General features: G+C 47.8%; 1 protein-coding gene across 6 annotated transcripts in view; it reads right to left on the bottom strand.

Annotated features, from left to right (window-relative positions):
- Positions 1–16,201, bottom strand: part of ZSCAN22 (zinc finger and SCAN domain containing 22) — a 29,653-nt gene extending 13,452 nt beyond the window's left edge. For 2 of the 6 annotated variants that reach the window (XR_013531165.1, XM_008988828.5), the window contains exons 1-2: positions 15,971–16,201; positions 10,658–10,735 (exon numbers count right to left, since the gene is read on the bottom strand). The gene's annotated coding sequence lies outside the window, so the exon portion shown is untranslated. Of the gene's footprint in view, positions 1–791; positions 1,069–10,657; positions 10,736–15,970 lie in introns of those variants that run through there. The other 4 variants (XR_013531167.1, XM_035286146.3, XR_013531166.1 and 1 more) reach the window with 2 other exon arrangements.
- Between the last annotated feature and the right edge of the window lie 7,877 nt (positions 16,202–24,078).

Genomic DNA, 24,078 nt, shown 5'->3' with positions numbered 1-24,078 from the left:
ATTAACACATATTATCTCAGTCTGTCAGTCATAGCCCTCAAAATAGTAGACACAGGAAATATCTCAATGTCATCTATAATTGTTGAGATGATTGGCCCAGCGGGGCATGGTGGCTCATGCCTATAATCTCAGCACTTTTGGAGGCTGAGGCAGGTGGATCACCTCAGGTAAGGAGTTCGGGACCAGCTTGACCAATATGGTGAAACCCTGTCTCTACTAAAAATACAAAAAGTAGCTGGGCGTGGTGGAGGGCACCTGTAGTCCCAGCTACTGGGGAGGCTGAGGCAGGAGAATAGATTGAACCCGGGAGGTGGAGGTTGCAGTGAGCCAAGATCGCCCCACTGCACTCCAGCCTGGGAGACAGAGCGAGACTTCGTCTCAAAAATAAATAAGCAAATAAATACCAGCATCTCCATCACACAGTATTATTCTGATCACATTCATAATCTGAGTCACCATCTCAAGGACACTTAAAGAATATCAGTCACACACACCCTCTCACAGTATCACACAACCCACCTACGAAGTCTCAAACAGCAACGGTTTCTGTCAGTCACACACTCCATGGTCAGTGAGACACTCAACCTATCAGAATCACACAGTCCCAACCAGTCAGATAAGCACACCCAAGAAGTGTCAGACACAGAACGCCTATAGGACACGTGCAACGGGTCCGTCCCACACCTCCCAGGCCACTGGTCCCACATTTTATCTGTCCGCCCGCTCCACACCCGGACCGTCCGTCCGCCCGTCCGTCCGTCACATCCTCTACGCGTGTGTCCGGCACTCACAGTCCGTCTATTCACGGCCCCTAGTTCGCCTCTCACTCTCCATCTGCTGGGCGGTCCCCCGCATCTTGCTCCGGCCGCCCCAGACGTTCGCGGCTTCTGGATCTGCTGTGTTCCCCTCCGGTCTGGATCAGGACGGAGAACACCCCCGAAACCCACCTCACCAGCACAGCCGGCGGACCCTTCGGGAGGCGCCGGCAGCGACGAGCCAGCTTGCTCGCCCGCCGACCCGGAGCACTGTTCCCAGCGTGTTCCAGGGGCCCGCGCCCGCCAGGGCTACAACTCCCGGCGTGCTCCGGGAGCTCAGGCGTACCCAGGCGCGGCGCCAGCTGGGAATTGTAGTTGCTGTTGGTTTGCACGAGGGCCGCGGAATCCCACACGGGCCTTTGTGGGACTGGGGTGGCGGTGAACGGGAGAGAAGGAGGGGATGCGCGGAAGGCAAGACGCAGAGGTTTCGGAAGTGTTGTGAGGCCTGAGGGTGAGGGATGAGGGTGAGGCAGGGAAATAGGGTCTGGAGGCAGGCAACCTAAGGACTTCCTAGAAGTAAATCAAATGGAAACTTCAGGAAATATCCTCTCCATTTATATAGGGGGTACAGTGAGTAAATAACTTTGTAATTTTACTTCATCCTCTTCACATACATAGGGCTTATACCAAATAACCAGTGGAAACCTCTAGAGGGTATTTAAACCACAGAAAATTCTGTAACGGGGCTCTTGAGCCCCTATGCTCGGACCTGCTCCTAATACTGTGGAGTGTACTTTCACTTTTAATAAATCTCTGCTTTTCATTGGCAACAAAAGCCAAAATAGACAAATGGGACCTAATCAAACTCCACAGCTTCTGTACGGCAAAAGAAACAGTCATTAGAGTGAGTCGGCAACCAACAGAATGGGAAAAAAATTTTGCAGTTTACCCATCTGACAAAAGGCTGATATCCAGAATTTACAAAGAACTAAAACAGATTTACAAGAAAAAAACCAACAAGCCCATTCAAAAGTGGGCAAAGGATATGAACAGACACTTTACAAACGAAGACATACATGAGGCCAACAATCATATGAAAAAATGCTCATCGTCACTGGTTATCAGAGAGATGCAAATCAAAACTACATTGAGATACCATCTCACGCCAGTTAGAATGGCGATCATTAAAAAATCAGGAGACAACAGATGCTGGAGAGGATGTGGAGAAACAGGAACACTTTTACACTGTTGGTGGGAGTGTAAATTAGTTCAACCATTGTGGAAGACAGTGTGGCGATTCCTCAAGGACCTAGAAATAGAAATTCCATTTGACCCAGCAATCCCATGACTGGGTATATATCCAAAGGATTATAAATCGTTCTATTATAAGGACACATGCACACGAATGTTCATTGCACACTTTTTATAATAGCAAAGACCTGGAACCAACCCAAATGCCCATCGATGATAGACTGGACAGGGAAAATGTGGCACATATACACCATGGAATATTATGCAGCCATCAAAAATGATGAGTTCGTGTCCTTTGTAGGGACATGGATGAACCTGGAGACCATCATTCTCAGCAAACTGACACAAAAACAGAAAATGAAATACTGCATGTTCTCACTCACAGGCGGTGATGAACAATGAGAACACATGGACACAGGGAGAGAGAGCATGGGGAGAAATGCCAGATATAGGAGAAGGGGAGGAAGGCAGCAAATCACACTGCCACGTGTGTACCTATGCAACTATCTTGCATGTTCTTCACATGTACCCCAAAACCTAAAATACAAGAAAAATAAAAAAAAAAAAGAGACCCAGGGAATATTCAAAAGGTAAGTAGAAAGCAATATGAGATCATAAAAAAGTATGACATTAAGAAAAAGAAGCAGAGAGAAAGAAAATTCTATGTAAACAGAAATGAACAGACGCACCGGCCACGTCAAAGAATAATAACGTTGAAATGGAATTAGAAAAAAAAATAAAAAATCTCTGCTTTTGTTGCTTCATTATTTTCTTGCTCTGTGCGTTTTGTCCAGTTCTTTGCTGGAGACGCCAAGAGCCTGGGCACCCCTACCAGTAACAAGGATACCTGGGTGAAGGGTGAGGGTGCCTGCCTGAGGGGTTGGGGTGAGTACTGAAGGTATCTTTGTGAGAGGTGAGAGGTGTGGTTGCCCATGTCAGGGTGTGTATTGAGTGTAGCTATGTGTGGTTCACTGTGACCACATGGAATGGTTTTTATAAATGTGTATCATTTTTTACTGAATTTGAGCTGGGTGTCTGTCTGCATGGGTCACTCTGTGACCAGGTTTGTGGGTTGTTCTGTGTGCTTACTCTGTGTCTGTGACCTAATCGTCATATGTGATAATCAGGCAACTATGTTTGCCTGCAGCAGGTGTAATTGTGTCTGTGAGACAGATCCTTAGAGGTATGGGGTGGACCTGCCACAGTACAAAGGCCCTAGGCTGTGTGATGTTGTTAGGGTGACTGTGAGTAGTGGTATGATTGTGTGATTCAGTATCTTCTCTGTGTACGCGTGTGTGTATGTACATGTGAAAGACACTGAGCAGCAGACTCTGGCTTGGGGCCTGATACATGGAGGTTGATGGCCCAGTTTATATTCAGGTGAGGCCTTGTTGAGGTGGGGTATATATGATTGTTCAGTGGTGCTGGTGGTGTTCGTTGGCCCCAGCCTGTGCTCACATCCCCTATTGTTCTCAGACTTTGCCGTGCAGATTGCTAGCAGCTGGAATGAGCATATATTCTTTTCCTTCCACAGATAAATACTGAGCACCCACTACAGGCAGCCAGCACCACTGCAGACTGGATACTGCAATGATGATAAGCCTGGACTGCCTTTTTGGAGGCGATGTTATTGTGTAGGGAGGCAGATGGTAAACATTTTTCTGAGGAGTTGGTATTTAAGCTGAGGCCTGAATAGAGGGAAGAACTCGGGAAGAGTAAGTTCAAGGTAGATGGAACACAAATGCCCAGGTCAGGAGGTGGCATGGATGAGGAGGACTGCCTGGGGTGGATCAAGGGAGGATATGGGAGGGGACAAGGACAGAATGGGGAGGCCTGTGGGGGCAGATCTTGAAGGGCTTATGAGCCACATATGGACTTTTTTTTTCGTAGAGGCAGCATCTCACTATGTTGCCTAGGCTCCTTCTGAAGTCAGCCTCAAGCAATCCTCCTGCCTCAGCCTGTCAAAGTACTGGGGTTACAGGCATGAGCCACCACACTTGGCTCACATACAGAACTTGATTTCTACCTTGAGAGAAGTGGGAGCCATGGGATACCTCTGAGCAAAGGAGGACTAAGCTGTGACTTAGCTCTTCACAGGAAATCTCTGGCTGCTGTGGAGGACTGTGAAGCCTAGAGGAGTCAGAGAGACCACGGATGCAACCTGAGCAGATCAGGGAGGTCAGACACAGTGGTGGTGGCAGAGATGCTGACGAATAGTCAGATCTGCATCTGTTTTGAAGGTGTATCAGGGGTGTCTGATCTTTTGGCGTCGCTGGGCCACACTGGAAGAACTGTCTTGGGCCACACATAGAATACACTAACAATTGCTGACAGGTTTATTAAAAATCGCAAAAAAAAAGGCCGGGCGCGGTGGCTCAAGCCTGTAATCCCAGCACTTTGGGAGGCCGAGGCGGGTGGATCACGAGGTCAACAGATCGAGACCATCTTGGTCAACATGGTGAAACCCCGTCTCTACTAAAAATACAAAAAAAATTAGCTGGGCACGGTGGTGCGTGCCTGTAATCCCAGCTGCTCGGGAGGCTGAGGCAGGAGAATTGCCTGAACCCAGGAGGCGGAGATTGCGGTGAGCCGAGATCGCGCCATTGCACTCCAGCCTGGGTAACAAGAGCGAAACTCCGTCTCAAAAAAAAAAAAAAAAAAAAAATCGCAAAAAAAACCTCGTAATGTCTTAAGAAAGTTTAGGAATTTGTGTTGGGCTGCATTCAAAGCTGTCCTGGGCCACAGACAGCCCATGAGCTGTGGGTTGGACAAGTCTGGTATAGATGATAGGGTTGATGGGTTAAACTAGTGTCTGACGGGTGATCAAGGCTGACCCAGGTGCCTGACAGTGCCCTCTGATTATGGGTGGGGGAAGGTGTATTAGTTTGCTAGGGCTGCCACAGATTTGGTAGCTTAAACGATGTAAGTTTAGTTTCTGAAAGATCTGGAGGCTGAAGTCCCAAAATCAAGGTGTCGGCAGATTTGGTTGGTTTCTCTCATGGCCTCTCTCTGGCTTGCAGATGGCTGCCTTCTCACTGTGTGTGTTTGCACAGGCCCCTGCTGTCTCTCTCTCTCTTCTTACAGAGACACCAGTCATGTTAGGTTAGGACCCATCCATATCTTCTTTAACCTTAATTCCTTATTTCAAGGTGTTTAAATACAGTCATATTCTGAGGTGAACTGGGGGTTAGGACTTCAACATATGAATTTTCGGGGACACAATTTTCCCTAACAGGGAGGAAAAGGGCAGTGGCATCAGTGTGGGGACACTGAGACCCCCTTTTGGGGAGACTCTAAGGAAGAGATGAGAGAGACAGGGTAGCAGCTGGAGGGACTCTGGTGCCAGGGAGAGAAAGAAGAGCCCTGGTTGACAGTTAATGGGAATAGGGTGACTTGGAAAACCAATGGAATCTCTCCTCACTGGCTTCCTTTCTGCCTAGATTGTGAGTCTGTGCTATTAGGCCTGAGACAGGTCCTGCCCTTTTCATAGCTGAGGACAGGGTATCCTTGATGCCTCACACAGGGCTAGGTACTAAGGGTTGGCTGAGCTGGGCACGGTGGCTCACACCTGTAATCCCAGCACTTTGGCAGGCCGAGGCGGGCAGATGACAAGATCAAGAGATCAAGACCATCCTGGCCAACATGGTGAAACCCCGTCTCTACTAAAAATACAAAAATTAGCCAGGCATGGTGTCACTCGCCTGTGGTCCCAGCTACTTAGGAGGCTGAGGTGGAAGAATCGCTTGATCCCAGGAGATGGAGGTTGCAGTGAGCCAAGATTGCGCCACTGCACTCCAGCCTGGAAGAACAACAATGTTCCCTTGCCTGGAGCTTCTTAGCTAGATTCTTCCCATTCATCTCCCGTACCCACCATGGCACCTGTAGTCCACACCCCAGAATTTGGAAGGCCGTTTCCCTTGGTCACCCCTTTTGTGCTTGTGCTCTGTTCAGTCTGCCCTCAGGCCTCTGGACTCTCCTCCCTCCCTCTCTCTCCCTTTGTCTCTTTCTTATCCCCTCCCCAAATTTCAAACCTTATCTTTTCCAGGGAGTATTCACTTTAATTTGGCCATTGTGTCACCTATTGCTCAGTAACAAACAGCTACAACAGCTCTGTGACCCACAGCAAAAAAAAAAAAAAAAAAAACTGCTTATTTTTGTCATGTGTCTGAGGGTTGGCTGATCTAGTCTGGGCTCAGCTGGGCTTGGCTCTAAGCTGCAGTTGGGTCCAGGTCTGCTGCATTTGTCTTTCGGGGCTCACAGGAAAAATTCATCTCATCCTGATGGCAGAGACACAGTAGGCTTTAGGCCTGGACTCAATACTAGCGTGCTCTCCTTTTCCACTCAGATTCTGTTGGCCAAACCAAGTCACAGGGCCACACTGAAACTCAAGGAATGGGTGGGGACATCCATGCTGCCTTTGGTAGGAAGATCCATAAATATGGCCATGGGTACATATGCAAGGAATGGGGAAGAACTGAGCTAGTAATTCAGTCCACTACAAAAATCCTTTTGGTTTCTTTCCACGTAGAAAGCCAACAAAATCATTTGTGATCCTAGTTTCTTTTAGTTCAAGGAAAGTGATCATTCTAAGAGTGTCTGTTTACCTGAGGACCTCCGGCCGTGCCGAGTATTTGTCAACAATGTGATTTATGGTGGCGAACCTTGGGCCCCACGGTAACAGTCTGGCCACTGGGCTGGGGGGGAAGACTAAGTGACTAAAGTCATGTCCGTGCCCATATGATCATCCCTAGTAAATGTCCTGAACACCAAGGCTCGGGTGAGCTTCCTTGGTTGGTGAGAAGTGCTGTGTTCTAAGGAAGCCTGTTAGAGCCTCAGTGCTCAGGGTTTTATTAAGGGTTGGTCACACAGGCACCCTCTGCCTGGCACGTACCGAAATTTCGGACGGACGGAAGGAAGGAAGGACGGGAGGGAGGGAGGAAGGAAGGAAGGAAGGAAGGAAGGACGGGAGGGAGGGAGGAAGGACGGGAGGGAGGAAGGAAGGAAGGACGGGAGGGAGGGAGGGAGGAAGGAAGGACGGAAGGGAGGGAGGGAGGGAGGAAGGACGGAAGGGAGGGAGGGAGGGAGGAAGGAAGGAAGGACGGGAGGGAGGAAGGAAGGAAGGACGGGAGGGAGGGAGGGAGGGAGGAAGGAAGGAAGGACGGGAGGGAGGGAGGAAGAACGGGAGGGAGGGAGGAAGGAAAAAAGAAGGAAGGATGGACGGACGGGAGGGAGGGAGGGAGGCAGGAAGGAAGGACGGGAGGGAGGGAGGAAGGAAGGAAGAAAAGAAGGAAGGATGGACGGACGGGAGGGAGGGAGGAAGGAAGGAAGGAAGGACGGACGGACGGGAGGGAGGGAGGGAGGAAGGAAGGACGGGAGGGAGGGAGGAAGGAAAGAAGGAAGGATGGACGGACGGGAGGGAGGGAGGGAGGAAGGAAGGAAGGAAGGAAGGAAAGAAGGAAGGACGGACGAGACGGAGGGAGGGAGGAAGGAAGGAAGGACGGACGGGAGGGAGGGAGGAAGGAAGGAAGGAAGGACGGACGGGAGGGAGGGAGGGAGGATGGACGGGAGGGAGGGAGGGAGGAAGGAAGGTGTTTTACATGAACCACACAGTTCGTACAACACATAGTATATAGGCCTGACTCATCCATTAGGGAATGGTGGGAACCCTTCCTCAAATCCAAGTTCCCAGATGCCAGCCAAGGGCCAGTCTTGCACCAGGCCTTTCCAGGAATGACAGCCCGAGGTGTGCTGTGTTCACCTTCTCTGTACAGTGGTGCAGACAGGGGATGGAAGGGACCACAGAAAGGCAGAGGCCACGGTTAGAGAGCCAGCTCACCTGCTGGGCATTACTGTGGCTGTTTCAGCAAACATGCACCCACTATTTGCAGATGCTCACACCACAACCTCAAAAAACAAGGTATTTTACAGGGCCCTGGGCCTAAAGAAAGGTAAGCAATGTGCCCATTATCTTCTAGCTAATAAGTAATGGTATTTGTCTAAGGCATGAGGCCCTGTGTGGTAGGCTGGGAAAAAATGGCTCCCTAAAGAGATATTAATTAGCTAATTCTCAGAATATAACTTTATTAATTTGCTAGGGTTGTTATAACTAAGTACCACAAACTGGATGGCTTAAAATACACAGAAATGTATGATCTCACAGTTCTGGAAGCCAAGTCTGAAATCAGAGTGACAGCAGAGTTGATTCTTTCTGGAGGCTCTGGGGGAGAAACCATCCTATGCCCCTCCCCTAGCTTCTGGTGCGTCCCGGCAATTGCTGGCCTTCCTTGGCTTATGCACGTATTACTCTAATCTCTGCCTGTCTTCACACGGCCTTCTTTCTATGTGTATCTCTCTGTGTTCTCTCTTCTGTCTCTTATAAGGCCATCAGTCATGGAATTTTGGGTATACCCTAAATCTAGGATGATTCTTCTTGAGATCCTTAATTACATTTGCAAAGACCCTATTTCCAAATAAGGTAGTGTTCTAAAATTCAAGTGGAGCCAGGTGCTGTGGTTCACGCTTGTAATCTCAGCATTTTGGAAGGCCGAGGTGGGAGGATCACTTGAGCCCAGGAGTTTGAGATCTGCCAGAGTAACATATTGAGACCCTGTCTCTACAAAAAAAAAAAAAAAAATATCAGGGCATGGTGGTATGTGCCTGTAGTCCCAGATACTGGGGAAGCTGAGGGGAAGGATAACTTGAGTCGAGGAGGTCGAGGCTGCGGTAAGCTGTAATCACCATTGCACTCCAGCCTGGGTGACAGAGGAAGACTCTGACTCAGAATCATAATAATTTAATTCAGGTGAACTTGAAGTTTTTTCCATTACAATTACCTTATATGGTAAAGGAATGGTGGTGATTTAAGTAAAAGGAGATTGAGAAGGTAAGCTTATTCTGGATTACTCAGGTGGGCCCCATATGTAGTCATAAGTACCTTTCCTTTTTCTTTTTTTGAGACAGAGTGTCACTCTGTTGGCCAGGCTGGCATGCAGTGGAGCAATCTTGGCTCACCAAAACCTCCGCCTCCCAGGTTTGAGCGATTCTCCTGCCTCAGCCTCCCAAGTAGCTGGGACTACAGATGTGCGCCACCACACCCAGCTAATTTTTGTATTTTTAGTAGAGATGGGGTTTCACTATGTTGGCCATGCTGGTCTCCAACTCTGGACTTGTGATCCACCAGCCTCAGCCTCCCAAAGTGCTGGGACTACAAGCTTGAGCCACCATGTTTGGCTACATGTACCCTTCTAAAAGAGAAGCAGAGAATTTTGAGACACACAGAAAAAAGACAGCAATATGAAGATGGAAGCAAAAATTGGAGTGATGCAGCCTCAATCCCAGGGATGGCAGCAGCCAAAAGAAGCTGGAAGGAAAACTGAACAGATTCTCCCCTGGAGTTTCCAGGGAAAGTGTGGTCCTGCCAACAACTTTATTTCAACTCAGTTATAACAATTTTGGACTTTCGGGCCAGGCACAATGGCTCACGCCTGTAATCCCAACACTTTGGGAGGCCAAGGGAGGTGGATCACCTGAGGTCAGGAGTTTGAGACCGGCCTGGCAAACATGGCAAAACCCCGTCTCTGCTAAAAATATAAAAATTAGCCAGGTGTGGTGTGGGTGCCTATAATCCCAGCTATCCAGACGTTGAGGTAGGAGGACAGCTTGAACCCAGGGGGCAGAAGTTGCTGTGAGCTGAGATTATGCCACTTCACTCCACCCTGGGCGAAAGAGTGAAACTCCATCTCAAAAAAAAAAAAAAAAAATTTGCCAGCTGGGCACAGTGGCTCACACCTGTAATCCCAGCACTTTGGGAGTCTGAGGTGGGTGGGTCGATCACCTGAGGTCAGGAGTTCAAGACTAGCCTGGCCAACATGGTGAAACCCTGTCTCTACTAAAAATACAAAAATTAGCCAGGCATGGTGGTGGGCGCCTGTAATCCCAGCTACTCAGGAGGCTTAGACAGGATAATTGCTTGAACCCAGGAGGCGGATGTTGCAGTGAGTGGAGATCAAGCCACTGCACTCCAGCCTGAGTGATACTCCTCTCAAAAAAAAAAGAAAAGAAAGGGTGATGGGTTACAGGCATGAGCCACCATGCCCAGCCAACAGCCCTACTTTCTAAGCCAGTGAATAACTTGTCCTGATCCGTGAAACTACCAGACACTGACAATCAATGATAGTGACCAGTCAATCTATATAGTGACCAATCAATCAATGCCTTCTCTGCAACCAGGACCTGCTTCTGACCCTGTGATTGAGCCTGGGTCAGGCCTGAAAATGAAAAGAGTCCCCTGGTGGGGCACGGTGGCTCACACCTGTAATCCCAGCACTTTGGATTCACACAAACACACATATATGTATATATACATTCACACATATGTATATATGTGTGAATTTATGTACTTATATCAACTTTTCTAATTCCCATTTATATGAAATGTCTAGAACACGCAAATCCACAGAGACAGAAGAAGATCAGAGGTTGTCAGGGGCTGGGAGAAGTGACTGCTTAATGAGTGTGGGGTTTGTTTAGGGTTTGTTTTGGGGCTGTTTCACTTACTGGATCTTTTACCGTGGATGCACATTGTACTTCTCTGCCCCAAAAGAGAAGAAATAAACCCACCAATCTGATATAGAAACTCTCATTTCACTCACTTGGGATGTCTCTTTCCGCAGTCCATGGGTCCTCCCACTGCTCCAGCGTAGAGATCACATCTGGTTTGGAATCAGGTCCTGTCAATGGTGAGAAAGGAGGAAGAAAATGTGAATGATATTGTTCCGAGTCAGCCAGGATCAGACACTGCAGCATATAAGCCAAAGAATGGGAAAAGTCTCTTCCTGGTGATATGGGATGGGATGTCAGTCTCTCCACAGAGGGGATCTGGCTGGGGAACACAGGACACATAAACATGTGAGTAACTGAAGACAAGGCAGGGGATAAATACACATGAGTGACAAGGATGAAGAGACAGAGGCCTGATCCACAGACACCAGGTTGCTGTAGTTCCTTAGCATCACATCTCGGTACAAGATCCTCTGCACTGGGCCCAGCAGCCCCGACTCCTCCCATGTGAAGTCCACAGCCACATCCTTAAAGGTCACTGGCTTCTGAAACATCACACATGGTGGCTTAGTCATGGGCCATGTTTGACAAGAGTAGTCCCATGGGGAATGGCAGTAGGTTACTATCCTGGAAAATGCCCTGTTGTCTTGGGGGAGACTAAGTGGCCTAATTAAAGAGGGGGTGCTCTTATCACCATGATTCTGTGCTGGGTACTGTAGCTCCCACCGTCACAGTGGGTTATGGACTGTTGTATACCCCCAAATCCATGTTGAAGCCCTAATCCCCAAGATTATAGTATTTGGAGGTGGGGCCTTTGAGAGCCATTTAGGTTTAGGTGAGGTCATGAGGATGGGACTCCCATGATGGGATTATGCCCTTCTTAAAAGAAAAGGAACCCTCTTTCTCTGCTCCATGTGAGAACACACCAAGGTAGACATCTGCAAGCCAGAAAGAAGGTCCATACCAGAACCCAGTCATGCTGACACTTTGTTCTTGTACTTCCACCCTCCAGAACTGTGATTTCTGTCATCATCGCCCCTAAGTGCTCAGCTTTGTAGACTCTAGAGGGACAGCTGGAGAGCCCTCATCAGCTCCCGCACCTCCACTGAAGTGATGATGTCCCTCCTCTGTGAGCCCCACCTCCTTCATGACTTGCTAGGGGTGGCCTGAAGGCCAACAGCATGCCTGCATCATCCCTGACGTGTGCCCGACCCAGACCCTTCCTGCCACCATAGTGGTGTCCCCAGGCTCTGGCTGAGAAGCTGTCCCAGCCTTCAGAGATCTGACCCAGGGTTAAGGACCCAAGCCTAGCTGTATTATTAACGGCCCCTTCGCCTGTGCAGTGTCTCCCTGGAAACCCCAAGGACCAGGGACCTGTGATGTGGCAACATCAATTTCAGAACCCCAACTTTCCATTCTTTTTTTTTTTAATTTACTTTTTTATAGAGATGGGGTTTCTCCATGTTGGTCAGGCTGGTCTAGAACTCCAGACTGCAGGTGATATGCCCACCTTGGCCTCCCAAAGTGATGGGATTACAGGCGTGAGCCACCACACCCCAGCCAACTTTCCATTCTTTAAAAGATACGTGGTCTTGGCTGGGCACAGTGGCTTACACCTGTAATCCCAACACTTTGGGAGTCCGAGGTGGGTGGATCACCTGAGGTCAGGAGTTCAAGACCAGCATGAACAACATGGTGAAACCCCATCTCTAAAAAAAAAAAAGATATGTGGTCTTGCTCTGTCACCTAGACTGGAGTACAGTGGTGCAATCACAGCTCACTGTAAGCTCGAGCTCCTGGGCTCACGTGATTCTCCTGCCTCAGCCTCTCAAGTAGCTAGGACTCTAGACACATGACATTACACCTAATTTTTTTAATTTAAATTTCTGTAGACAGAGTCTCACTATGTCATCCAAGCTGGTCTCAAACTCCTGATCTCAAGGAATCCTTCTGCCATGGCCTTCCAAAGTGTTGGGATTACAGGCATGAGTCCAGTCCCTATGTTCCATTCCTAACCCCGAAAACCCTACCCTGTATCCAGATGCCAGCTGCAAGGCAGGTGTGGCTCAGTGCCACTATTCACTCATTCATCCACTGCTCTCTCTCATGGGTCCAAGCACACATGCCAGGCTCTACTCTGTCCCTGTCCTGAGTATTGACTGATAAGCAGTGCAGTCACAAACAACCCCTGTGCCCCAGATCTGCTCAGATGTGGGTCCCTCTACCCATTTCCTCATCTCTAAGACGCAACCAGGGATGAGTGGGAGGAGTAGGAAGAGGAGGAAGAGGGACTGCGGTTAAAGAAGAGACCTTACCCTGAGATGTGCACACCAGGGCTTGTGTGGGTATTAGAAGTGCCACGGGAAGGGGATGGAAACGAATGTGCATGCTGAGCCCATTTGGGGAAACTCACATGGACGGCATATGCCAGGAATGCAGTGTCCTGGGCTAACATCCTGGGCTTCCACCTCATCCTCTTTGATGCTCCTCTGAGATAGAAGAGCAGGGGGAGTGAAGGGATTATGAGGGTGGCTAGACCTGCCCTTAGGTCCCAGAGACCCTAAGGCCCCAAGGCCCCAAGGCCCTGCCAATGCAGTACAGACCTAACCTGGGCCTGCTTCCTCTTGCTCACCCTTCAAGGCTTGACTGAACCACAGCCCCCAGTATTTACTTATATGCCAAGCATGCTGTGGACACCTTAGTTATCAGTTCACTGGATCTTTACTCTGCCCCCGAGTGAGGCAACACAATGAAACCAAATTTATGGGAAAGATATGAGGTACTGAGAGGGTATGATGCTTGTCTGAGTCGAGCTTCTACAGCAAAGCATGTGCCCTACCCTAGGATCAGACCTCTAGCCAAGAAGGTGGGGCCTGAGGAGAAGGCAGTATCCATGCTGACTGATGAGGTGACTTGTGCCCTTCACGTGAAGAAGGCATCTGTACGGAGAGTGACAGGGTGACCCATGTTCCTCAGAATTAGACTGGGGATATGGTGCTGCCCTGGGCACTAGTGTAGAGGTACATGCAGCCTCTGTGGATCTGGGGTGACCCAGGGAGGATACAGCCTGGGAGGCAAAGGCCCGGGACCTGCGACTCCACTGCATGCCACTGACTGACTATATCCCAGCTCTCACCCTGTTTCCTGGAGCGAATAATGAGGACAGACTCCCAGGAGGATGAAATGGCATCACTCTGTGGAAAGACTTTAGTGAAACAGAACACGAACACCTCATGGCATCCTTGCTGCCTAGAGCCAGGCACTTTCACACCCTCCTTCCCCTCCTGATTCCCAGGAAGGGCAAGGGAATCACTGGGCTTGGGGCTCCACAGAAAAAGACTTCCTGATTTGATGCTTAACAGCTGTGCCAAAAAAAAGAGCCGTGCCTCAGATGCCTCCCTCTGAAACATAAAGCCCTCAACACAGAAACCTCACCTCATCGGGTACCTCCTCTGGAGCTAGGCTGGGTGCCGTGGGCAGCCACAGCCACCTGTGCTGCTGCCCCCACACTGCCCCTGGCTGTGGGCTTCTCAAAGGCTTGCTGTGTAATGTTCCTTAACACGGGGACAATGTGTTGGAGTGTGGCAATGTTCAGGCACTGCTAGCCAGATAAGGGGACCCACTTCCACCAAGTGACAGCAGTTCCCCTTTCCTGAGCACCTCCTGCAGGTCAGGCTGCCCAGCAAACACCTTTGGTGGTACTCTCAACAAATCGAAGGGAGGTGTCATCATTACCCTCTTTCACAGGTTGGGAAACTGGGGCACAGAGAAATTAAACCAAAGGTTGTTTGGTGAGTGACTGGCAGGCAGAGGTTTGAAACTTTGTGCTTTCAAAAATACATATGCATTTTTTACAGACATACAAGTGCTCAGGTTAGTGAATTTGGTGAAGGACCGTGTAACATTCAAATTAAACTCTAGAATGTTCTGTGAGGATGGAAAAGTTGTGAAGTTGTGCTGTCCAATATGGCCCCATCAGCCCCATGAAGCTCGTGAGTACTAGAAACATAGTTGGTGTGACTGGGAAATGGAACTTGCTATTTTATTTGAATTTAGTAACTACCATATCGGACAGTGCAGGGCTAGGACATTTCAGCACCTTATACAGCTCCCATGTAGTAATTAGTCCTTCCAGAAAAGGTGTCCCAGACTTTTTTTTTTTTAAGACAGTGTCTTGCTCTGTTGCCCAGGCTGGAGTACAGTGGCACGATCTCAGCTCACTGCAAACTCTACCCCCTACCAAGTTCAAGCAATTCTCCTGCCTCAGCCTCCTAAGTACCTGGGATTATAGGCACCTAGCACCATGCCCAGGTAATTTTTGTATTTTTAGTAGAGGCGGGGTTTTGCCATGTTGGCCAGGTTGGTCTTGAACTCCTGACCTCAGGTGACCTACTCGCCTTGGCCTCCCAAAGTGCTAGTATTACAGGCATGAGCCACCACAGCCAGCCCAGCCTATTCTTGAACTTCACACAAAATTATGTGCCCTGTTACAGTCTGAGGCCTCAGCTCCATGTTCTCAGGCTTCAAGGACAGCAGCCACAGGATACCTCTATGAGGACTATGTGGGAACAAAGTGAGATAGCAAGTAGGTGAGTAGAGAGTAGCTCTATAGAGAGAAACATCGGTCATTCCAGCTGTACCAAATTCAGGTCCTAACAGATACTCCCAGGAAGGACGAGCAGACGTGGGGCCTTTTGTTCCTTCCTACAGAGGTAAGAGTACTGAACAGACTATCTGGGCCCTGATTTGCCCAGTACCCACACCTTCCTCCCCATCTTTTTCCTAAGCTGAGAATGGCAAGCATGATGGTAGAGTCTGTCAGAGCTAGGATCAAATCTTCACTCTCTGCCATGATTCTGGGCTGCTCACTTCCCTTGGGGTCTGTTTCATATCTATAAAATGGAACTACCTGTGAAAAGCTTTTTGCTCATTCATTCATTTAAGGAATGAATTATATTTAACAAAGTTTTGGAGTTTTGGATTTTATTAATAAAACGTATGGACATGCGTTTTTCTCTTGTTAGATATGTACCTTCATAACGTCCTTGGTTTTCCCTCTGAGCCTACAAAGCTGACATTTGCTGCTTGTGTTTTACAGAAGAGTTTGCCAACCATACTATGATGGCCTGGGCAGTGATGAAGAGTTTAAAGTGACGGGTGGCCTCACCAGACAGGGGTAAAAGACCCTCTCTACCCAATGCTGAGTGGACAGGGATGAAGAGGGCAATGGGAGGCAGGAGTCCCATTAGGAGGTAGTGGCCTAGAATGAGCTGAGGAAGGCAGGGCAGTGGAGTAAAGGCAGCAGAAGTAGGGTGTGTTTTAGAGGGATATCTGGTTTCTGAAAATATCTAGCCCTGTATCTGCCCCCTGTACCACTGTGACTACCACCCCACCATCTGCCTCACCTGGTACCTCAGGCTCCATCACCTCTGCTCTGTCTCCACACTGCTTGAGCTCAGCAGCTCCAGGGTAGGAAGCGCCTGAGGTCTCAGTCCTGGGCAGAGGTCCCAAGTTGCTAATGACTCTTGCAGAGACGAGTTTGTTTCCAGGGCCACTGCCGCCTTCTCGTTGATCATATACACCAGTGCAGCCCCAGGCTCTTGGCTTTGACTTCAGGGGTCCAGGCGTGGGGTTCTGGAAAATAAAGTATGGCTAGTGAGCACAAGCAGTAAGGAGCAGGTGTGGTCATGGCCATGCACACGGGCGCTCCTGGGACAGACACAAATACACCCAGGCTAGACTCTCCCCAAGCCCAGGTCCAACCAATGGCCTCCCCTTCCCGAATTAAGAATATACATTCGGCCGGGCGCGGTGGCTGAAGCCTGTAATCCCAGCACTTTGGGAGGCCAAGGCGGGTGGATCATAAGGTCAAGAGATCGAGACCATCCTGGTCAACATGGTGAAACCCCGTCTCTACTAAAAATTACAAAAAATCAGCTGGGCACAGTGGCGCGTGCCTGTAATCCCAGCTACTCAGGAGGCTGAGGCAGGAGAATTGCCTGAACCCAGGAGGCGGAGGTTGTGGTGAGCCAAGATCGCGCCATTGCACTCCAGCCTGGGAAACAAGGGCGAAACTCCGTCTCAAAAAAAAAAAAAAAAAAAAAAGAATATACATCCACACAAATACCTGTACATGAATGTTTACAGCAGTAGCATTTGTAATATCAGAAGAGTTGGAAACAACCCAGTGTCCATGAGTCAACACACTGTGGTATATCCACATAACAGAGCACTATTCAGTCATAAAGAGGAATGAAAAACTAATACATGAGGCCGGGCGCGGTGGCTCAAGCCTATAATCCCAGCACTTTGGGAGGCCGAGGCGGGTGGATCATAAGGTCAAGAGATCGAGACCATCCTGGTCAACATGGTGAAACCCCGTCTCTACTAAAAATACAAAAAATTAGCTGGGCACGGTGGCGCGTGCCTGTAATCCCAGCTACTAAGGAGGCTGAGGCAGGAGAACTGCCTGAACCCAGAAGGCGGAGGTTGAGGTGAGCCGAGATCGCGCCATTGCACTCCAGCCTGGGTAACAAGAGCGAAACTCCATCTCAAAAAAAAAAAAAAAAAAGAAAAAAGAAAAACTAATACATGGACTCTGAAAACATGTTCAGTGATGAAAGCCAGACACAATAAACCACATACTGTATGACTCCATTTATATGACGTGTTCAGAATAGGCGAATCCAGACACATGAAGCGGATCAGGGTTTGCCAGAGGCTGAAGGAAGACGGAATGGGGAGTGACGGGAAGGGGAAAAGGCAAACGCACACAACTGAGGCCACACCTGAGGCCACACCTGCAGACACGTGGCCTCAACACATGCAGGACACTTCCCTCCCAGGGGCGCAGAAGCGGTAACACTCGACCAGACACGGGAGACCGCGCCCCTTCATTCACCGGTCCTACTCGCCCAGTCACACCCACCGCCAGCACACCCAGGCCACGAGCGCCTCGCCGTACCTCACAATCACCCTCGCCGCTCTACCACATCCACGGACTCACCACCGCGGCAGCCTCCTCAGAGAGCCCGACCGCGACTTACACACCCACCGACGGCACTTCCGGTATGCACTTCCGCCAGGTGGCCAACGACCGCCCAGGACTTCACCTCCCAGAAGACCCTGCGCGCTACCTGCTTCATAACGGCCATGCACAGGATACAAGGCCTTCTGGGAAATGGAGTTCACAGCGTGGCGGGACCGGAAGGGGAGCGTGGGAGCTGCAAAGCGTGGGAACCTGTCAGCACTAGAAGGAAAGTATATTTGACATCCATAGTTTCGTATGTTCTTTTAAACATATAGCATGTTTACTTTTTTCTTTCTCTACGCGCACACACGTACACACATAAAAGTATATCGGAGATATTTTCCCCCTGAACCTTGTATATAATTAAGCAGATGTCCCCTATGAACACGTACATTCTTCCAGTCACCCAAGGAAGGACATTGAAGCCTGTAACTAATCCAGTCCACATGCTAAACTCTCCAGTTGTCCCAATGCCTTACGTAGTTTTCATCTTTTATTCAAGCACAAACTAAACACGCATTACACTCTACTGTCTCATTTCAAATTGCTTTCAATCCAGAACGGATCCTGTTGTTTCTTTATAATGATCTTGGCAGTTTTCATGTATCCAAGTGAGATTTCCAAAATGCCCTCCAATTTAGGTTTGTCCGTATAGAGTATAAAACAATCATAATCTAATTTTACACACTCGGTTTCTTCCACTCACCCTGGACATTTCTCCACTAAATTAATTATTTTTTGAAAACTTTTTGAAACATGAATAGTATTACACCATATGAATACCATTTCTTTATCCCCAACCTCCAGCCATTTAGCTAGAAATTGAGCAACACGTGTATGCAGTCCCTATACATTCCTATTTCTGTATGTCCAGGAGACTCCCTAATAACAGGCAGGCCCTGCATGATGCAAACCAGTTTAATTGAGGGAGGTGCCCGGGGACAATGTGGGACATAATTCAATCTTGACACAGAAGGACTGTATGACCTAGTAAAGGCTCCCAATGTGCAAACTGACTCGGCCTACTCCTCCCTATTCCCACTACAGTCAGATCATCACGGGGGGAACTTTAAAAGTTCTAACAGCTATCTACCTTTACACCACCATCCAATAGAACTTTCTGAAATAATGGAAATGTCTTTTAACTAGTGAAAAGTTAAATAGGGTTAGTGAATGAGGAACCGAATTTTGTTTTTAATTTTCATTAATTTAAATTTACATCTAGGCCCAGGTGTGGTGGCTCACACCTGTAATCACAGCACTTTGGGAGGCCACAGTGGGAGAACCCCTTAGACCCAGGAATTCGAGACCAGCCTGGGGAATACAGTGTGTCCCTGTAACTATAAATTAAAAAAAATTTAAATAAAAATGATAAAAATTACATCTAAATAGCTATATATGACTGGTAGCTACCATGTTGTATAGCGCTTTCTGGAAGATGTTTATGTTGGATCTCCTTACAAGAGACCTATGGGAGACTGTTTTTCAGACTGGATGCAGATTTCTTCCCAGTAACCTATTACAGAAGCAACTTGAATACCTTGGAGGACATGCAGGTAACACTGGAAATGGGGGACATGGCGGTTCAGTCCAACTTGTATGTAGGGGACTCATAATTGGGGCTCATTGATACAGGAAATTTAATAAAGTAACTTGGAAATTTATGTGTGCTACAGCCACCTTCCAGGAACCTTTATCTTACCTTACCTCTTTGGTATCATCGAGCTAAAGCTGTTTTACACTCAACTGGTTCTGCTAACACACACACACACACACACACACACACACACACACACACACACACAAGTATATGTAGAACAATATGAATATGACCAAGACACACAGTCTCTGCTCATGTGAACATTGTTGGGTGGGGGGGAAGCGACAATAAACAACGAAAGAAATTATCAAACTTACTATGATTTGAAAGAGTTCAGATTTTTGTTATTTATTTTTTGAACTAGTAGTAATTTTACATATTTCAAAATTCCAAAAATATAAAAAGATAAAGAGTGAAAATTATTCATCACTGTCCTCCCAATTCTCCTGGCCAACCAGTATGCTTGCTACTTTTACCCTTTCAGAGATGATGTGTGTACATATAAGCAAATGTTTATTTATTTATTTTAAGACAGAGTTTTGCTCTTGCTGCCCACACTGGAGTGCAATGGCACAATCTTGGCTCACTATAACCTCCACCTCCTGGGTTCAAGCGATTCTCATGCCTCAGCCTACTGAGTAGCTAGGATTACAAGTGTGCGCCACAACACCCGGCTTTTATATTTTTATTAGAGATGCGGTTTCATCATGTTGGTCAGGCTGGTCTTGAACTGCTGACCTTGGGTGATCCACCCGCCTCGGGCATGCCCCGCTTGTTTCGTCTTTACATACATGGAAACATATTCCACAGTTTTATACCTTGCTTTTTTTCTACTTAACTATCTTGGATGCCTTTGAATATCTTCAAGCTTTTTCTTGCATTAGTATAGTTTGAGCATCCCTAATTCAAAAATCTGAAACATTTCTGGTCCCAAGCATTTTGGATAAGGGATACTTAACCTGTATATAAAGAGTCTTCATTTTTAAGGCTATGATCTCCATTCCACTGTAAATGACTTAGCCAGCTTCCCATGGTGGACATGGAGGGTTGTTTCCAAATTCTGACTTTTAAAATCAGTAGCATAATGAAAACCATGTACAAACAGTCTGCACAAATACAAATATATCTGTACGATTCGTTCCCAGCAGGTTTGCTTAGACAAATAGTTTATGTATTTGTAATTTAGATAGTGGCTGATACACTGCCCTCCATAGAAGTCCTATCAATTCACATTCCCACTGGAAATGTCTAAGAATGCCCACCAATGCCCACTTTGAGAAAACTCAAGCCTGGTAAAATACTGAGTGGAGAGCACATTGTTACAATCCTCCTGAAAGTCAATTTAAAAAGCTACATGAAATTCATAGAGCAAATCCTCAAAATACAGTAAGCACATGTTACAAGAGAACTAGAAGGAATTCCAAATTTCTAAACACAAGATAACTATACACATATATATTCCTCTGTATGTATGCAAAATTTAGTGTACACTACATGTATGTGTAAACACATGTGCACATTTTAAGAAAAAATTGCAAGGAAAATTAATAAAATCCTAATGGTGCCGGGCGCGGTGGCTCACGCCTATAATCCCAGCACTTTGGGAGGCTGAGGCGGGTGGATCACGAGGTCAAGAGATCGAGACCGTCCTGGTCAACATGGTGAAACCCCATCTCTACTAAAAATACAAAAAATTAGCTGGGCATGGTGGTGCGTGCCTGTAGTCCCAGCTACTCGGGAGGCTGAGGCAGGAGAATTGCTTGAACCCAGGAGGCGGAGGTTGCGGTGAGGCCGAGATCGTGCCATTGCACTCCAGTCTGGGTAACAAGAGCAAAACTCCGTCTCAAAAAAAAAAAAAAAAAAAAAAATCCTAATGGTAAGGACCATCTATGGACGGCTAAAGTATGAGGAATTTTACACAAGTTTTCATACTTTTTTTTTTACTTTTATGCATTTTCGAAGTTTTGCTACAAAGAACTCACATTACTTTTATGAACCAAAAAAACATGTCTTTTCCCTAGTCTGAGGGAGTTTCTATCTGTTTCAAAATATCTACAAGGAAATCAGTAGGAATATCGTGCTTAGAAAATGTGAACTGAGAAACAGAAAGTATGCAAAGATCTGAAACACTTCTGGTCCCAAGCATTTCGGGTAAGATATATTCAAGCTGTATATGAGGAGTCTTCCTTTTTAAGGTTATGATCACCATTCCACCATAAATGACCTAGCCAGTTTCCCATGGTGGACATGGAGGTTGTTTCCAAATTTTTACTTTTAAAATCAATAGCATAATGAAATCCATGCAGCCTGCACACATACAAATATATATATAGGATTCATTCCCAGCAGGTTGGGTGAGACCAAGGGTTTATGTATTTGTAATTTAGTGACTGATAAACTGCCCTCCGCGGAATATGTATAAGAACCCTCCCATACCCTCTTTGACAACTTAAGGCTTGTTGAGCTCCAGTTGATTACTTAATCCCAGCTTACCACCCAGGGAGGCTGCTATAATGTCAGCCAATCCCATGTCCCCTCAGAGAAGTATCAACCATGACCACTTCAGGACTGGCTGTTCTGGGGGTCAAGGTGGAGGGAATGAGGTCATCACAGGCCTGACTCCAGAGCTGTCTAGAACCATGCTGTTACTGTTGGTCCCACGTCTTCAGAGGAGAGGAGCTTTCCTGTCTGGATTCCCAAGCCTGGGCCCCAAACTGCTGGAGGAGCGGAAAGGAGGAACGATCAAGAGTAGGGTTTTGGTCCCAGACTGTTTGGTTCACAATCCGGCTGGGCTGTTTGGTAGCACGTTACTTCTCCTCTTTGGGCCGTCCTGCACTGTTGGTGGCAGTGGGGATGAAATGAACTAAGCAGATCCGAGATGTTTACATGGCAAAATCAACAGGACTTCTAACTCCACAGAGTGAGGAAGGGAAGAGGTCAAGAAGACTGATTTTCTGGCTTCCATGATAGGATGGTGAGTGGAAACAGTCCCTAGGAAAGGGATCAGGGGAGCAGAGACTGGTCTGGGTGGGAAATGAGTTTTGTTTGGGGTAGGCTGGGTTTGGGGAACTGCCCAGCAGCACACAGCAGTTGTTTGGGCCTAAAGCCCAAATCTCAGAAGCATCAGACTGATTTGGGAGTGAGCAGCACAAAGGTAGTGATGTGGATGACACCTTGGGAGGGCGTGGAGTATAAGGTGGGCTCTGGGACAAGACCCCAGGGACCCGAACATTTAGGAGGGGTGACGGGAGGTCAAGAAGTCTCTCAAGAGTTGGAAGGAACCCCACAGTGCAAGGGGATAGAGGTTTGCAAAGAGGTCGGAAGGCTTCACAACCATGGTGGTGGTGCCCAGGACAGTGGTTGCAGTGGGTTCTGTGAAGCAGTCAGGGCGGACAGAGGGTCTGTGGTGTGAGCGGTCACCAAGGGAATGGGCAGCACAAGCAATTCTCCCAAAAGCCTGAAGGAGAAAAGCAGCAGATAATGCTAGTTGCCTTCATCATCCACTTTCCAAGACTGTTCTCTCATACCTATCTCCACCACAGAGGTTATAAAGGTAAATACGACCTTTCTAAGCCCCATTGTTGTTAGGGTGGCCCCCCGACCAGCCTTGGCCAATGAGACTTTGGTGGGCATGTGCTGGAGGCTTCTGGGAATGCCTTTTCTTTGAAACATCATCAGAGGTAAGTGTTGGCCTGCCCCTTCCCCCTTCTTTTGGTCTTCATTGTAGATGCAATGACTGGAGCCACAGTAGTCTCCCCGGACCACACTGGAAAGGTTACGAGAATTGCGGAAAACATTGCCTATGACGCAGCTGGCCCATTGAAAAGACAGCCTTTGAACAGAGCCTAATTTAAGCCACGGTCAGCTGGGTGCTGACATCAAATTTGAACTCCACCACTTCCCAGCTTGGGCTGGTTACTTTTGCTCTCGTGACTACTACTGCTTGTCCTCTGCCTAATTTTGCCTATCTGTAAAATGGTACTAACTTTCAGAACCATGACTGTGGCACGGTCTGAGGATGCACCATTTAGCTATGCAAATGGAAGGGTATCTAAGGAGATAGAAGGTGGCGCAGGCTGAAGTATGAGGCCAGAGTTGCTGTGAAAAGTGAGAGCTGACACAGGAAACGACTTGAGGACAACCCCAAAGAAGTAAGTGCAGAGAAACGAACCTGGCCATCGACAGGGTCTTGCGGAACCTCTAGAGATGAACCACAAGCCTGGCTCTATCATCCTGGAAGCCAGCTCTGCTCTGATTGGATAGCTGATTGTGACACTCCCAACATCCAAAGAGCAAAACTGCACACAGGAAGTTCTGATGCTAATGAGTTCCAATGCTTGACCTTTCCAACATGGTTATTCCAATTGCTGTTTGGCAGGGTGCAGTGGCTCACACCGGTAATCCTAGCACTTTGGATGGCCAAGGCGGGAGGATCACTTAAGTCCAGGTGTTTGAAACTGGCCTAGGCAATGCAGTAAAACCTTATCTCTACACACAATTAAAAAATTTGCTCAGTGTGGTGGCGCACACCTGTAGTCCCAGCTACTGGGGCACTGAGGCAGGAGAATTACTTGAACCTGGGAGGTTTCAGGGAACCAGGTGACAGAGCAAGACTCACAACTCTATTAAAAAAAAAAGAGAGAGAAATTACAACCAAATGCACTTTGTAGATCTCGTTTAGATTATGATTACCACAAAACAAATAGAAAACAAAATTTATGAGGCAACCCAGAACACCTGAACACTAGATATTTAATGGTATCTGTTTAGATGTGATAATGACAATATAGTTCTACTTGAGATTCAACAAAACTAATTAGGCCAGGCACAGTGGCTCACGCCCATAATCCCAGCATTTTGGGAGACTAAGGCAGGCAGATCAC

The sequence above is a fragment of the Callithrix jacchus genome, chromosome 22 (genome assembly GCF_049354715.1).
Source record: "Callithrix jacchus isolate 240 chromosome 22, calJac240_pri, whole genome shotgun sequence".
Lineage (NCBI taxonomy): Eukaryota > Metazoa > Chordata > Mammalia > Primates > Cebidae > Callithrix > Callithrix jacchus.
Note: the sequence above shows the minus strand (reverse complement) of the source record. Positions and strands in the feature narration are given on the sequence as shown.